Here is a 16,411-nt window from a genome sequence, read left to right as displayed (position 1 = left end):
TGAACTGCCAAGCCACATTTCTTACTGTGATGCACTTGTATAGCTCTGAGTAATTCCCACTGGCATTAATGAGAATGGCTTATATAAATCTCTTTGCCTCATCCCATAATCACGATCATGGCTTTAAAGAGGGCGATACACAATTTCTCCCCACTACAGGATAGGGCAGTTCCCATTTTCAAGTTCTCTGTACATCACAGGTTAGTCAAGCTACACCAGCCAAACACCAAGTTAGGGCATCACCCCACCCCTGTACCTCCCATCAAGCTAAACTGCAATAACTTTCCAAAGGAAAGTATTTTCCTTGCCTGGATGTAGAACATTGTCTAAGCTGTTCTGAACAGGTGGTTTTGCTTTGGGAGTTTAAATTCCTGCTGGAAGAGCACAAAAATACTTATTTTTGTTTACAGTAACGTCTCATTATAGCAGTTACCATTATCATAATTTCATGGCCCTTTTTCCCTGCCAGGAGAGCTTGGAGGGTTTTTTTTGGTGAAGGAAAATCTTCCATCTCACACTGACTGCCTTAACTCAAAGTGTTCATCTGAGGGCAATTCAAAGAGAGGAGACGGCACTTGGTACCAGCAGGTGAATTCCCAGGTCCTAGGGCCCTGTGGGAGCAGCTGGTTCCTTCCCCACCAACACAACTTCCTCAAGCCATCCTAGGGAGCCTCTTGAGGGCAAATTTTCCCCAGTACCACTGGGATGCTGCAGCTCTGCATTGCCAAGCAGATATGCCTGTCTAATTCTGAAACAACTCTATTCTTGCACTGCAAAAATGCCAGCTCATCCAAGTCCAATGAAACTCCCCAAGAATGATTCACAGCAAACTGAACCATATTTACTTTCAGTTCATTATCACACTCACAGCTGGTAATTTTGAAAATTTTATATTCTGAGTTCAGCAGCAGGCTACAGGCTGCACACCTCTTGTTATTGCACATGCCTGAGAGAGATGTCTTTCTCTTTTCTTTGTCCCTCTCCCTGTTCTGCCTCCTTAGAGGGGAATTAAGGCAGCAGAGAACTGTGAAAGCTCTGATGGTATCCACACCACAAAATCCTAAGTAACACACGAACCAGAGGAAAAGCCATCGTTAACCTGCTGGACCAATCCCAGGATAAATGTTTGCTCTAGGCAAGGACAAGACAAGTAGATTCTTTAGTATTTTTTGTTTAATATCCTTTTAACGTGAGCCTGGACTGGTGCACAAATGAGCACAACTGCTCAAATGAGTCATACTTCTTTTTTAGGGCCTTGTTCTGGCAAAACTCCCACTGAGCTCAGCAGGGGTTAGGAGGAGTGGGAAATGAGGAGCAGCCCAGGACCCAGATCTGTAGGATGGGTACACGAGCACAGGGCAGCATTTGATTAAATACATCCAAGTTCTAAAACCTGTGAATATTTGTAATCTTCACAAATGGCAAACAATATAATTTAAACCAAAATGCTCAGAGACTAGAGAAAACCAGTGCTGAGATGCCAGATTGCATCGTTATCAGTTCTTAAAGCTCATGGTACCTTAAGTGCATTTAAAGGATCATAACTATTACAGCCCAATTACCACTGGAACCCCAGAGCAGGTGCACTCATCTAAACCAAAGCCTCAGAGAAAGTAATTCAAACTGAAATTGCTACAGGATTTTCGAAGTGTGAAAGGGACTTGTTGAGAGTAATTAAAGGCTCCAAGATGCAAAATAAAAAGGACACATCCTATCCAGACACAAGGGAAAGAAAACACCATCTCCAGATCCTGATGGCAGGAGGTGAGCTCCCCAGCAGCTGAGTGGGCACCCACAGAGGGCCAGGGCAGCCATGCCAGTGGGGTAAGCAGGGGAATCTTTCTGCAAAGACCCTGCTTGGTACCATACAGTTATCACCAAGCAACTAAGGTGACAATTACTGGCTAATGTGCATGCTAACTCCAGGTAAACATGGCCTCCACCATAGGATGGCATGGCCAAAGGAAGACCTCAGCAGGCAAAGGAGGGTGGTGGCTGGTAAGGAGATCACAGTCACAAATTTAGGGTAAGACACTTTGGTGTCATCAGCTGAAAGCACCAGGAGGTTTCATGGAATGCAGAAACCAGCAGCAGAATAAAACATACAGCAGTGCTGAGTCACACACTAACTGGAGTCAAATAGAAACCAAACAACATCCCCCCACCCTCAAGCACAGACAGTAAAGGAAGGCCATATAAAGGAACAGGGTTCCCAAGATGTGCTGCAGGTTCAGGTGGGATCCAAACAACCCTGAGCCCACCCTGGGAGATGCTCCCAGTAGCAGATACAGATGAGAAATGCAGGATTGCTAAGTATGATAATTCTAATCTTTCTTCTGGTAAAGAAGTATTGGTGTGGGATGGTCTCAGGCTCTGCCTACCCCTGAAGGGGTCAAAAAGCCATGTAAGTCAGAAATTTAGCTCTAGTTCCAAGGCTATTCTGAGAAGACTGTGCTTGAATTCCAAGCTGGCAGGGAAGGGCTCCAAGGAGCAGAGGAGCAGCAAGGTGGTATCCATCAGGACTCTGGGGCATTGCACACAAAATGATCTTTGCTTTGGGTCACACCACAGGGGCTAGGGCCTTGGTCCCCTTCCCTGCCACAGGAGCCACAGCTAGGAAAGCAAGCCAAGGAAAACACAGGCCAAACCAGCATTTCACATACTTCCCCCTTTTCAAGAGACATGCTATCCTGGGATTTTCACAGTCCACGATGATGCCTGGGCACTCCAGCTTAATCCCAAAAGTCGAAAAAAACCTTAAACATTGCAATAAATAAATAGCAATGCTACCCTGCAGAGGGTATTAAAGCATTAATTTCAACAGACAGATGGCATGGAGGAAGAAGGGCTATGTACAGAAGAGTGGAACCAGGAGCTGGATGAACCCTGGCATTCCTATACAGCAAAGTATCTCCCCCTCTCATTAAAAAATAAAATAAAACAAAAATTTAAAAAGAAACCAAACCAACACAAAAATCCCAAGAAAACAGACAAGCAAACAAAAAAACAAACCCCACAACCCACCAAAAAAAAAAGTCAAAATGGAAAAAATCCGAACAAACAAACGAACCCACAAAAAAGCCCCAAACCAAAACCCACCATGCACCTTCTATCTCTAGCAGTCACAAGGCCAGAAAAGTGTTATTACTGAGCAGGAGCCCAAGGTCTGCCACAAGCTGACAAAAGGTGATCTCCCAGAGGAGGTGCTGCAGTGGTACATTGTTTCCTACTGTCCCAAGGCACTCAAAAGCCTCTGCTGTCCTGTGCCAGCCCCGCACCCCTGGCGCTGCCAGGCTCCAGCGTGGAATGCCAGGGCTCCAGGTGCTCAGCAGGAAGGGGCAGCGCACCCGGCATCGTCTCTTTCTCTCACAGATCAGTTCATGTGCCAACTAACCGGACAACACACAGCCGCAAGGAAAAATTATGGGCACATACCTCGATCTCTGACTGCCATAAATTTCTAATTTTATTGCAGTAATATGTCATAAAAGTGATCTGCCTGCAGCTATTCTATATTATGGCACAATCCCATCAGATCTCAAAACACAAAGTAGACAGTACAGGACACAACCAGGAGGAGTGTTGTCCTGCCTCCAGCGCTCCCCACCCCGTGCCAGCCTCAATCCTGCACCCCAAAACCAGGTCAGGGGGATGGCATACATGAAGATGCACTGCCCCCAAGTGAGGCCCTCTGCCCAAGGCATATACCTCATATGCCTCATACCCTGGCTGCCACACCGCAGGTCCTGCTATTCCCATGGCACTGCTTTTCCCTGGTCTCCCTTGTCTCCTCCTCACCCTGCAGCCCCCAAGACGACAGAGCAGTGCTCACGCCAGTCTGGGAGCAGTGGGGAGTAGAAAACTACTTTTGCCAACTCTGCTGAAGTAACTGGATTCATCTCTGGGCATATGGCAGTATCTTCAGGGAGAGAGGAAGCCACTGCTGGCCTTCTTGCCAAATCCCTAGTATTTCTGGAGTATTTACATGTTGTGCATCTCAGGTTTCTCTTCTCCCTCTGGCTGCTTGCTGTGGCAGGATGACGCAGCCTGGCTGGCAGGGGCCAAAGATATCCAGCCCACAGCCCTTGCCATGCTAACTACACACAGCCAGTTTTAGCTATCCCAACCTACAACAGTTTTTCCCCAGATTTAAGCGGAATAGCAAACAAAAAATTAGCCTCTTTTAATGCATCCATAAAACACCACAGCCTCCCCCCTGAGACCACAACAGAGTCCAAGAAGAGTTTAGGAAAGAAAGAGCCCACCATAAAGATGGGTTTTTCATCCCTGTTCAGACATGTCTCTGAGGAACTGTGAAGAACACAGACATGAAAGCAGAGAAAAGTATTTTCAGCATAGGAAAGATGTCTTCCAAGAGGTGCCAGCTTCACTTTTTAAATGAGCAGGGAAAATCTATCAGCCAAACAACGTCTGGTGCTGGATTGCCTCCACTTCCACTAAAAAAAATGTACCACCTTTGCTCCCAGAAAGGAAGCAGAAAAAAAACCTCAAAATTGAGGGGACAAACTCACTGATTGCCTGCACCTCGAGGTTGGGGAAGCAGAAGAGATTTCTTACAGATCCTAACTTTGATTTGGGCTTCACCAGAAGAAGGACTTGCCCAGCCACCTCACGCAGTGGCTTATGCCCCAGCAGGAAGAGGCCATGCACAGCCACAAGGCAGCCTGAAGGAGCTGAGCTGACACCAACCAGCAGGAAGGCCCAGCTCCAGCAACACAACCCTTGGCTTCCTTTGAGGTCACATTCACACAAAGAGATTGGTTATACTGTAGAATTACTCTTCCTTCCCAACTTGCAGCCCTATGTCGAAACATGAACAGCAAAAATAACACTCTGAAATGCTCAAAACCTCAAGCGAGACACAAGCAGCCTTCAGCATCATCAGATGAAGAACCCGACCACAGGTTGCTCCACGGGAAGACAAGAAGAAACCAGTAAGCACACGGAGCCTGGAGGCACCTCCCTGACCTGAAGCTCCCCTGTGTGAGCCCCTGTCAGCCATGAGCTCCATCTGCCCGGCTGTCTGTCCCCAGGACCCAGACCTGCTCCAGAGCCACAGTTTCAGACATGAAGACATCACAGCTTAGTACCTTCCAGACAAAATGAACACTGCCATGTTGATGTAACCATTGGCAAGCACAACTAAGTTTACTTTGAACTGAAAAAAAAAATCACTTGCATTCCCAAACTGAAGCCAAGTGCCATTTTGCCAATATATCCAGAAAAGGGATAGTCTTATGTCTCCCAAATATTTCCAGAAGATATTATGGAGGGGTTGGATCTTTATTAATGTCTGACAACAGCATAAAAATGTATCACAGTGATAAAAAAGCATATATATCTTCTCAGTAGTACATTTTTGAAAAGAAGCCAGTTGGCATACAAATAGGTGATGTATTGAACAGGTTACAAATACATGTTCTAACAAAAATGTTTGCAACTTTTTCCACTGAGCATTTAAAATATATTGACAGCAATAATTACAATGTTCTTTGAATACTCAACAAAGAGATGGCGGCATTTCAAAAAATCCACTTTCCAAAGACTGCATATAATTCTTTGTGCCAGTAAGATATGTTGGAGCTACAGCTACATAGTTTCTCAGATACATACACTTACAATAAGTATGCATTAATTTATATTCATAAATACATATACTTTATCCATGTATTTTAGATACACATAAAATACACATATATAGAAACAAGTCTTATTTAAAGTTAAGAAGTAGAATAATACAATGTCAGAAATAAAACAAACTGCAGATTAAATTTAAAAGTCATGAATCTGCCTGACTTAAGAATGGGCAACACTTCTGCTCCAGGCCTTTCTTTTGCATTAAAATCTGTACATGGTCTGTGGTATCAGTTTGGTTTAAATTTTCACTAATTGTTTTCACAAACAGCATTTCACTTTTGCTATCACAATCTGAAGATCAAGCTGATTGACAAAGGTGATGAGAAGTTAGTGAAGAACTAACTGTCCCAAGCTCCTTTCAGTAGGGTGGTGGTGGAGACTTCAAAGCTCCATGAAGCCTCAACATTCACAGGGCAGCTGGTATAATTAACTTTCTTTACGTATTTCCTTTTGTTTCAGTTACAGCCCAGAAGAAAGTGTATTTTCCAACACAAAATCTTCTAAATCACCAGAGGGTATTCCAGCAAATCAACTTCTTTTTTTCCAGACATGTTTTTCCTCATCTACACTTCACAGTAATTCTCAGCTTCCCAAAGAGAATCAAACGCCATTTTTAGGAGTTTTCACGAACTACTCATAGATGCCTTCACAAACTGATCCCTCCTTCCATCACAGACCCACTCTGCCCCAGTTCTCCCTGTTCCTTCCCTCCTCAGTAGGCTGACTGAGGGAAGATATGGCAGCTTCAGCCTCCAGCCAGTCTCAGCATTGAGGAACCCTCATCCATGCTGATCTAACACGCTCCCACCTACATCAGAGAAGAGCATCCACCTCCAGCAGGGATGGTGGAGATTTCAGACATACACTGACTAGCAAAGAGGGATGGCTACCAGGAAACACAAAGATGAAATGCAAAACTTCCCTCCACCTGGGTTTAATTCCAACCTCTGCAACATCCTACAGCCAACAGAAATAACCTAGAAACTGCTAAAATCTAGCATGGACACTACAGACTTCTCTGTAGCAGGGGAAATGAATTAAGCAGTCCCTCTTTCCCTTCCTTGCAGCTCTCTACGGATGTTCATGAGAATCTGCAAATGATTCAGACAGCAGTAGCATTCACCAACAAGATCAGCTTTGCCATTTATTCCTATACTTATCTATTAAATTTAAGAAACCCCTGAGAGGCTGAGCCTGTCACAGACTGGGAGATGAAATTAATTCACCAAGTAAGAAAAGTGCTGGCTTGCACCCTCAGTGGAGACAGACTGTGGGCTCCACTAGCAAGAGCAGAATCCTAGCAGACCTGTGTATTTCCCACAGTGGAGCATGGCACAATTAGCAGCATTAATGGACAGACTGTTCATTTAATTCAGTTTTTTGTTCCACAAATAAAGTCCTCTGTCTGTTTTTTATTTGGTTTTATAAATTAACCTCTTTCTTTTCTCATTAAGTAAACAATGAATGAAGGATTACTCTGTGGGAAAGATGCAAGTGCAAAGGGCAGCGGTTTTATACTGCAGCAGCTATTTCCTTTCACGCTTCCAAATAACTCTGCTCTAGAAGGCAGAAAATCATTGACGTCTAATCATTTATTTAGTAAGATACACTGTTTTCTTTTAGCTTAGGGAAACTTGTGGCTGGAAAGCTGTGCTGAAAGTTGGTCTGTTTATGAATGGGCCCCGGTCCTTCACAGGGTGATGGAGAAGCTGTTTGCGTGCACTGGACATCAAGCAGCAATGCAGCACAGGGAAGGACAGACCACTGCCTGGTGCACTTTGCTATTTGGACCTGAAATTCCTGTCAGTCTCATCACAGGGTTTTCCATCTTCACTGTACCTCTGGTACTAGGCAGTCACGCAGCCGAGGATCCCAGAGGGCTGGCTGAGCCATAGCTGGCCCTGAGGTGGATGTTTCCAGCCCACACTTCCCTGCTGGTTTGTTTGCCTCAAGGGCACCTTCTTCTGGTCTGACTGCCCTCCTACGTTCCCTGTATAGGTGGTAAAACAGTCACACGCTGGGACCTTGCTGAGCAAAGCTAAGCTTTTCAGCAATAAAACAATTTTTTTGCCCTTAATTTCTCTCCTTTTAAAGCATAACAGCAGGCTGACAGAAATGGTCATTTGCCTCTACTCAGCACTGGTGGGACAACCTCAGAGCACTGGATGCAGAGACAGTGAAGTACTGGAGCAAAACCTGTGGAGAACTGCTATGGTCAGGGAGCTGCAGGACAGGACAGGTATGGAGAAGCTGAAGGAGAAGGGCTTCTTCAGTCAAAAAACACAAGGCTCCAGGAAGAGCTGTTTACAACCACCTGGGTATGGGAGGGTGTAAGAGGATGAGTGGATTTCCTTTGGAGGACTACAAGAACAAGGCAAGAGACAACAGACACAAGCTGAATGTAGAAAGTTCCAGTTGGATTCTGAACAAAAAAACAATCCACAAGAACTACAATGAGAGTAGCAAAGTGTTTGAGCAGATGAGCCAGAAAGGCTGTGAAATCTCCATCTGGGAGCAGCTGGCTTTTGTTGGCCTTTAGCAGGCTGTTGGACCAGACAACCACCAGCAGTCCTTTCCAGTGTAAATTATTACTCTGTGATGCTGTGGTCAGGTTTTGGAAATAAGGAAGGGTTTGACACTGCAGGCACAAGCAAATCTGGCTCAATCAAAGCTAAAAGCAGTAGCCAAAGAGCAGTTACCTCTTCTGCCTTTTCAAAATCTCTCTCTTCAATATACAACAAACCTGAAGATGTTTACAGAATCTTATTCCTGTGAACTGACACTTGGCCACTGGTATAGCCCTCATAATGGGGTACCTTATGCCCCTGTTGCCAATGGGGTCACTGCGTGACACCTGAGTACACAACTTCTCCTTTCATCTCACCAGCAGGAAGATTAAATCCATGGCATGACATGGATTGCACCCATGTGCACCTATGGTGAGCAAGTAATGCAAGTGCAAGGAGCCTGTGCAGGCAAAGAAGAGCCTCTAAAGTAATACAGCCATGATATGGGTATGTGATACCTCTGTGTTCTCATTTCAGTGCTGTATGCCCTTTGCTGCTGTATCCTACTTTATGTCTGGAGGTGCTAACAGAGAATTGCAAGCCAGTCTCACTAGTATGGACCCTGCTCTATATTTAGGCTAAACTCTACTGCCAAGTCTGGTTGCTGTGATATAAATGCAGGGCACCTTCAAAAGCCTCCAATGGACAAAGGTTAATGAGAAAACACAGTGGAGACCTCACAGATACATAACCAAAGGCAGAAATGTAACCAGTGTTCAATCCACATTTCTCTTAGGCCTTCCACAGCACTGAGAATGAAGAGAGATTTCCTGCCAGCACCATCCTCAATGAGGTTCCTCTAACAGCAGCTCTGCCAAGCCATGGACCACCACCACCATCAGATGGAGGCCATGGGATCCTGCAGGCAAACTGCCTCTTCCCTAGGAAAGCCCCATTTCTCCAGAGGCCAGCACATGGAAAGGTTTCTCATAAATCTTCTGCTTTCCAGGCTGGGCAACAACTCTGTGCTACATTCCTCTCCAGATGCACAAAAAACTTTCTTACTTAATTAGATTTAAAAGAATTTTGGAATTTTGTTTCAGTAGGGACAATTAACTAAGAGCACTGTATCCTACTGCCCTCCTTCTCACTTCATCAATCTTTATGTCACCCAGAAATTTTATCAGAAATAATTTTATATTTACTTCCATATCACTGCCAAAAATGATGAATAGCATGAGGGTTCTGACTGATCCCTGCAGAGTTACATTAAAAAATGTTCACATTCAGTAAAGATTCCCTATTGACAACTACTTTTAGAGCTCTGTCAGTTACCTTGTTCTTAATACATTTAAGATATGCTTCAGTAAAAGTATATAGTACTAATATTTTAATAATAATGTCATGTGGAATAAAATCAAACGCCTTACAGAAGTTTAAGTATATTATATCTACACAGTTATCTTATCCCCCAAACTTGCAATCTTATCAGACAAATCAGGTTTGTTTGACAAGACATATTCTCCAAAAAAGAATGTTGAATGGCATTAATTATATTCCCTACCTTTAATTCTCTAAATCCTCTCTCAGTTCTATTCTTTTGCCTGGGATTGATGTCAGGCTAAGCTGCTGGCAGTTACCCGGGATCTTCCTCTTGCACACATTTGCTCATTGTGAATTTCCAAGAGGCTTAAGAAGAACAGAAACAGACCAGAGATCTTATACATCAACTTCTTTTAGAATTTTTGACCATGAGTTATCTATAGTCACCAGAAGATGTTTAAGCAGTACCTCACTTCACCATATTGCACAGACTAAATTGTGGGTGCTGTGACACAACATGAAGCTCTCCCTGGACTTTACCACACACAGCAGGGTCAGACCATGGACAGAGACGGACCAAAGACTCAGATGAGTCAGGTGGAAAATGGACAGCACTCCAAGGAGTCTGCTCACACTGAGCAGGTCTCTTCATTTTAAGGAATGCTCCAGTCAGTGTTGTTAAAATGGGAGAAAATTACCCATTTAAATAAAATTGTTCTAGCAGGAGGTACAGCAGCATATCAGTGAGAAGCATTAACCATACTTATTCCACTTCACCCATTAACTATTTTTAATTTTTAAGCAAGTTATTAGAGCTACTATAATATTATAAATATTGTATTACTCATTCAAAAAGATTAAATGGTCTCAAAAAAGAGAAGATATTCTTGTTGCTGCTTTAGTGGCTCTTTGTGATCAGCTACCTTGCTTCTCTACCCTTCCACACTTCCCTAGGACATCATGGATTGTACTGGGTGCTTTCAATTCCTTTCCATCCTAAGGGACAGTAGAAATACCCAGCATAGAGCAGAATCAAGCTCTGAACATATCCTGGTTAAGTAATATGACACTGTGAGCCTGTTTTGGTGTTACACCTGTGATCTGCATCACATAATCCAAGATACTGCAAAGTGCTGACCTCTGCCTATCACCTGGGCTCCAGGGGAGAGGCAGAGCAGCATTCCTAGAGGCAATTATCTTGTCAGAAGCAGTCCTTTGAGCCAGTTTGTACCCTGTGTGCTCATTTCTTTCTGGGGACTGTGAAGGGGTGCTGCTTGCCTGCCTGCACAGGTGTGTGCACCAGCCACCAGCCAGGTGAGTCCCACTGCACAGGACAGACAGCTGGGCTGGAACACTTCCAACATCTGTAACAAGGGCTCTAGGTTTACCTGCAACAAGGTAGTTTCTTATAATATAAATCCATTTAAGACTGGAAACAGTCCTTTTTGGTTTGTGTTTATAGAACATGGAGTTAAGGCAGGATCACAGGTTATAACCAGGCGATTTCACAGTACAGATTAATGATGTACTCGTTAGGACCAGCACTGGTAAGGGTGAGTGTACTTCCCTGCCCAGACCCCAGCTGCCACTCTTTTTAGTATGCAGCTTACAGCACACTCTCATTTGACTCCTCAGTGAAGGCAGAAAAAAGAAGTTGATCTAACCATGAGAAGGAAAATCTTTCTCTGACCTTCTTGAAATGGGAACCCATAAGCAGCAAACCATTATCTCTGTCAAAAGGAGTGGGACTGCTGTATTTGGATAAAGAGATGACAAGATACAAATCTCATAATTAGGAATGAATATGACAAGAGTTGTGCTCAGTCTGGGACACGAACCACTTGTTCCCTGATTACACTTTCAACTGCAAGAAATGTTTCTCCCCAGCCACCCATGAATCACTCAATTAAAATCTTAGTATGTCGCATTTTGCGACATACTTATCCAAGCTTCTGTCTGGTAAACATGATGTTAGTTTTTCATACTCCCTATTCGTGTCCCAACAATTAAGCAACCAGCATTTGGAAAACGTTCCTTCTTTTGAACTTCAGCCATCCAATGCCCCAGGTACTTTCCTCTGCCACCCTGTACACAGCCATTTTAGAAACAGCACAGACAAAACCAAGAGCTGTCATTGAACAAAGCTCCGCCATCCAGGTGATGGAAGTTACCAATCTAGAGTTGAAGGACTTTAACAAAATGGATAAGAAAGAATCCTTGGAAGGTGGAAGAACAAAGAGACAGAACAGCAGCTTTTCAATCAAGATACTACGATACACACACTATATGCTTTAGGAAATAACAAGTTCAATAGCCAGTTGATAAATAGCTTGCCACCAGAAAGTGCACTTCACATGACACATATATAAGCCCAGAGTAAGCAAGAGCCACACTGCCCTCCCACATGCAGCTCAGTGCTGCTGAGTTTTCCCTGCCTGCCCATATAAACATCATCTCCCAGGGCAGTCATGGGCAAATGGACCAAGTCACCCCAGGACACAGGTGCAATAAACAGCTTCACAGCAGCTGCATGCCCACAAACAGCTGCTCTGGGTGACACAGGGAGCAACATAGATGAAGCAGAGCAATGTTTCTTGGGTTGGGGCAGATTTTTCTCAGTTTAAGGGCCTGTAAAATGTTTTTGCTTTAGGAGAATTGGCACTTTCCCTGATACCCCATTTTTGTTTCTATACCCTAATCTGCAGTGGTCAAAGAACCTGATACAACAGTACTGACCCCAACGCAGCCCTTTATGCCTTCCTCAGGCTCCCAGGTCCTGCTTTCTCAACATCACTCACACACATCCAGATCCAGCAGAGCATACATTCAAGTTTTAACCTGTTGAGAAGTTCATTAGTTTTAATAGGCCTATAAAAAGATTTAAAGTCAAATACATTTGTAACTGCTTTCCTGAATCAAACTCTAAGTAAAAAGCTTGTCAACATAAATAAAGCACCAGAGGCAGACCATGAAAGATATCTGCAATTACTCAGGTAGGATTTTGTGTAAGATTTCCAGCAGAATTTAGTCCAACCATTGTAAAATGCAAGGATTTTAAATTCATCCTTGAGAACAAGATTGACACATCTTCTTAATCAATCCAAATAGTGAACAAATGCATCCGATAATAATGAAATATTCCACAGAATTAAGGAGACACCATCAAGGCCTATTTGGCATTAAAATGTTGGCTTTGCAGAACACACTTCAACAGAAAGAACCCTCTGATTTCTCCAAAGGCTTCTTGGGCTGCAACCCAACAGTGCCTGGTCCACTGTGTGTGTGGCAAGTGTCCTAATGTTGGTCAACCACAGGACAGGGAAGAACAGCCAATGTGGAGGTCTGACCTGGCCATGCCAGCTGAGCCCAATTCAGGAACAAAGGAAACTACCAAAGAGAGAGAGGTCAGCGACACATACTGCATTCGCTGAGCTCCCACAGCTCATGGTTTTGTTACTACAGATAAGGACCTTTCTGGAAAGGAGGGAAGAGATTCTGCTGGCAATATGGCTTTAAGACTGTGACGGAGGGGAAGAGCAATACCACCAATGTGAACGAGCTCACAGCACCTGCTCCCAAACCAACGTGATGTAGTGAACCGAATTAACAGTTTTAACAAGGATGGCACGAAACGCATTTTCTCCAGCCTCGGCAGAAGAGCCAACCAGTGAGAGCAGTGACATCCCCCCAGCAGCTGGGGCCGTGCCCATCCCCTGCGTGCAGTGGATGAGGTACCATGAATACACTGTAGCTCAACTAAAAGCAGCGTGGGTGGCAGGACATCCATCTTCCTCCGGGAAGGTTGCTGGGCAACTGGAAAGCTTTCGGCTGGGCGCTGACGTCTGCGCGCACACGCACCTCCTCCATCTCTCGCAACTAACTTGATTTTGATGGATTAACATAAGATGAAAATCTACTGAGCTTCTCTCTCTCTCTCTCTCTCCCCGACACACAGGGTTCATTAAGATACAAAGGAAAATACAATAAAGCATCGACTTATAACGCATGCAGAAGACCATGCAAAGGACCATGCAGACACTAATGATACCAATGCTCTGAAGTGATCCCTTATTTTATGGTAGAGAAAGATATACTTATTTAGTAAAAATCTCATTTAAATAATAATAATAAAGCATAACACATGCCCAAACTGTGATTCTCTTGCATTCTTTTCTCTTTTACGTCCTTCAGAAATGCTGTTTATTTTTTCACTGCTCCTTGTCATGCGATGTTTTAAGATTATTTCCCTTCACCTGCTGGAGACGCACCACTGGGACACAGAAGTTCCCTCTAATCCCATCCAGCCAGGCATTTATACCACTCTTATTAGCTTGGTATCCCAGTACCCTACTGAGCTGCATTATCATTAATTGTTTCTCAAGTGTTAGCCACAGGCTCAGCTTTACACAGTACAAAGCAAAGATGTGATCCCTGCCCTGAGGAGTTTTACATGCTAAACAGATGGTTAATGACAGCAGCGTAATGACAGCCTTTGGACTGGTAGGGGATAACATTTATGGAAAAGGGAATAAATTAGCTGGGATTCATGACAAACTGCACTTGCTTTTCCTGGAGAAAATTTGGGGGAGACTGCTTTCCATGATAAGCTGGAAATGCATACTGGGCTTGAGATCCAAAATATCATAACTTCAGTATTTTTTGCAAATGAGAAGCTTTACTCTAACAGAATATTTTTTTTACTATAAAACTGATCAACTTTCTTTCACCAAATGCACACAGGTTGATTCGTCAGAAAGAGAAGAAATTTAAATAAACAAAAAATATTAATGTTAAAAAGACAAAACATAAAATATTTTAGTAACCCATGAGTTTAAAAATGTTCTTTTAAAAATATGAAAAGGCAAAATGGAAAACAACTGACAAGCTGAATGGGAATCAGAGGTTAAGGTGTTCAAGGCCATGCCACTGGGTGAATGCCAGGCTGAGCACACAATGACATGCAAGGCTTTGGGCAGGTACAAATAAAGAGCAGGCACAACACAGTAGCTTTAAAGACAAGAAACTCAGACCTGCAAAGCCAGTGAAGGAAGCTGATGAAGATACCCCTCCACACGTGCATTATTTATTTCTCCAAGATCAGCACCACTCGCAGTGCAAGCTCCCCCCAGGCAGCAGCAGGGACAGCAGTGCTTTGATATGAACACCCACCAGCCAGCTGGGAGCACCAGTGGGACAGGTGGGATGGAGGCTGCTGGGTGGCATCTCCCACTGCCTGACTGACAGTGGGTGTTGAGCTCAACTAATTCCAATTAACTGGAGCATTTCCTGTGCTCCTAACATCTGGCTGAGACAGGGCCCAAAACAACATTTCTGTACTCCTCACCGGCCCACGTTATCAGTTTCACTATGAGAAGATGGATAGCTGAGAGACCACAAACCCACAGAGCCCAAATTCTGGAGTGCCCCATGTTCAGTGATGCACATGGGTGGGACAAGCGAGGTCAGGGACGGCTTGAGATCTTCTGATGTGACAGAATTCAGCCTGTTGTGTTTTACTGCTACTCGCATTGGTGTTAGTATCTTCAGTGCTAGAAAGCTGCTCATAATTTGGGTAGCACACTGCATGAAGTACAGGGTATTTCTGTATGATTTCTACAAGCCTATTCTCAATTCTACAGTCAGTATAAACACATAAAAATATTTTTTTTCTTTCTGTTTTGCAGTATAATGAATGATAGATTTTTTTTTCTCTCAGCCTTATTGTGACCTTCCGGTATTGGGCAGGCTGCACCAAAGAGACTTCCTCACACAGGAGCCCTTTCCTACATTCTAGAAATGCATTTCCAGTTTTTTACTTGACAACAACTCACTCTGAATTCCCCTGTGAACTTCACAGATCTTTAGATAAGACACTAAAGGAGAAGCTGTGACTACAGAAAAGGCTTCTCCTGGATGGTGGAAGATGTAGGTCCAGCTACCTTTCAGTTTCATTTCCCATTTATAGTCCTCCAAGTAATATTTGAGAAGGCTATTAAAAGACAAGGTTCCTTTTTCCTTTCCAGCTCAAGTATTTAAGATCTTGCAGTTCATTGAAAGCCACAAAAACTCAAACACTTGTGCTGTTTCTAAACAGGCTTGTATTGTTTCTACATCAGTAGCTAAAAGTTTGCATGCAGCTAAAATACCTCCAAAAACTATGTCACAAAAAAATAAATCCTTAGCAATTACATGAAAACCAAGAAAGGTATAACCACTGAGCTTTTAAATAAAGAGACAATAGAATCTTCAGCCCAATAGGATAAATACCTTTAAAAGTCCCAGTAACTTAAATGCAAATTTAACTCAGAACAGCTCTGAGACGATCTAAAAATGAATTTGTGAACAGAATAATTGATAAGACTCTTGAGTCCTTATTTCTGTGTGCTCACATAATGGCAATTAAAGCTAAGCACCTTTGAATGGCCTCTAAACAAGCACATGGAAATCTAGGAGAACCTTTGAGTGGGGATTATGCATTAACCTAATGTTCATAATCATGCTCAGAAAGTTTCTCTTTGAAAGCTTGAAACAGAAATGTTAATAATCTCAGGCAAATAAAAAACCTTAAGCTATTGCAAAAGGTAACTTTTGAATCAAGTATATAATAGGTAATAAAACTTCAAAGGATTCATCACTCACTGCAATTAAAACATCCAACACAGATTTTTAAATAGCCTTCTCATGTAAAAAGAAACTTTTTTCCTCCAAGTAAATAACTGAACTCAGGTGAGCATCAGATTTTTTTTTTTTTAGGAATAAATATAGGCTTTCATCTGTGGTGCTGTGAAAAGAGCACAGCATCATAGACAAAATCGGCAATCAAAGCCATTTCCACTTCGCCTAATTTTGTTCTTTAAGGATTCAAAGTATCAATACTCCTCTTAGAAATTTTCCGGCATTGGAACAGTGAACATAAAACAATG

The 16,411-nt window shown here is 43.3% G+C and overlaps 1 protein-coding gene across 4 annotated transcripts in view; it reads right to left on the bottom strand.

The window, feature by feature from the left end:
• Positions 1 to 16,411, bottom strand: part of FOXN3 (forkhead box N3) — a 199,328-nt gene that overhangs the window by 163,120 nt on the left and 19,797 nt on the right. The gene's annotated exons all lie outside the window — the stretch shown is intronic.

Source organism: Zosterops lateralis (genome assembly GCF_965231275.1).
Source record: "Zosterops lateralis genome assembly, chromosome: 6".
Classification (NCBI taxonomy): Eukaryota; Metazoa; Chordata; class Aves; order Passeriformes; family Zosteropidae; genus Zosterops; species Zosterops lateralis.
Note: the sequence above shows the minus strand (reverse complement) of the source record. Positions and strands in the feature narration are given on the sequence as shown.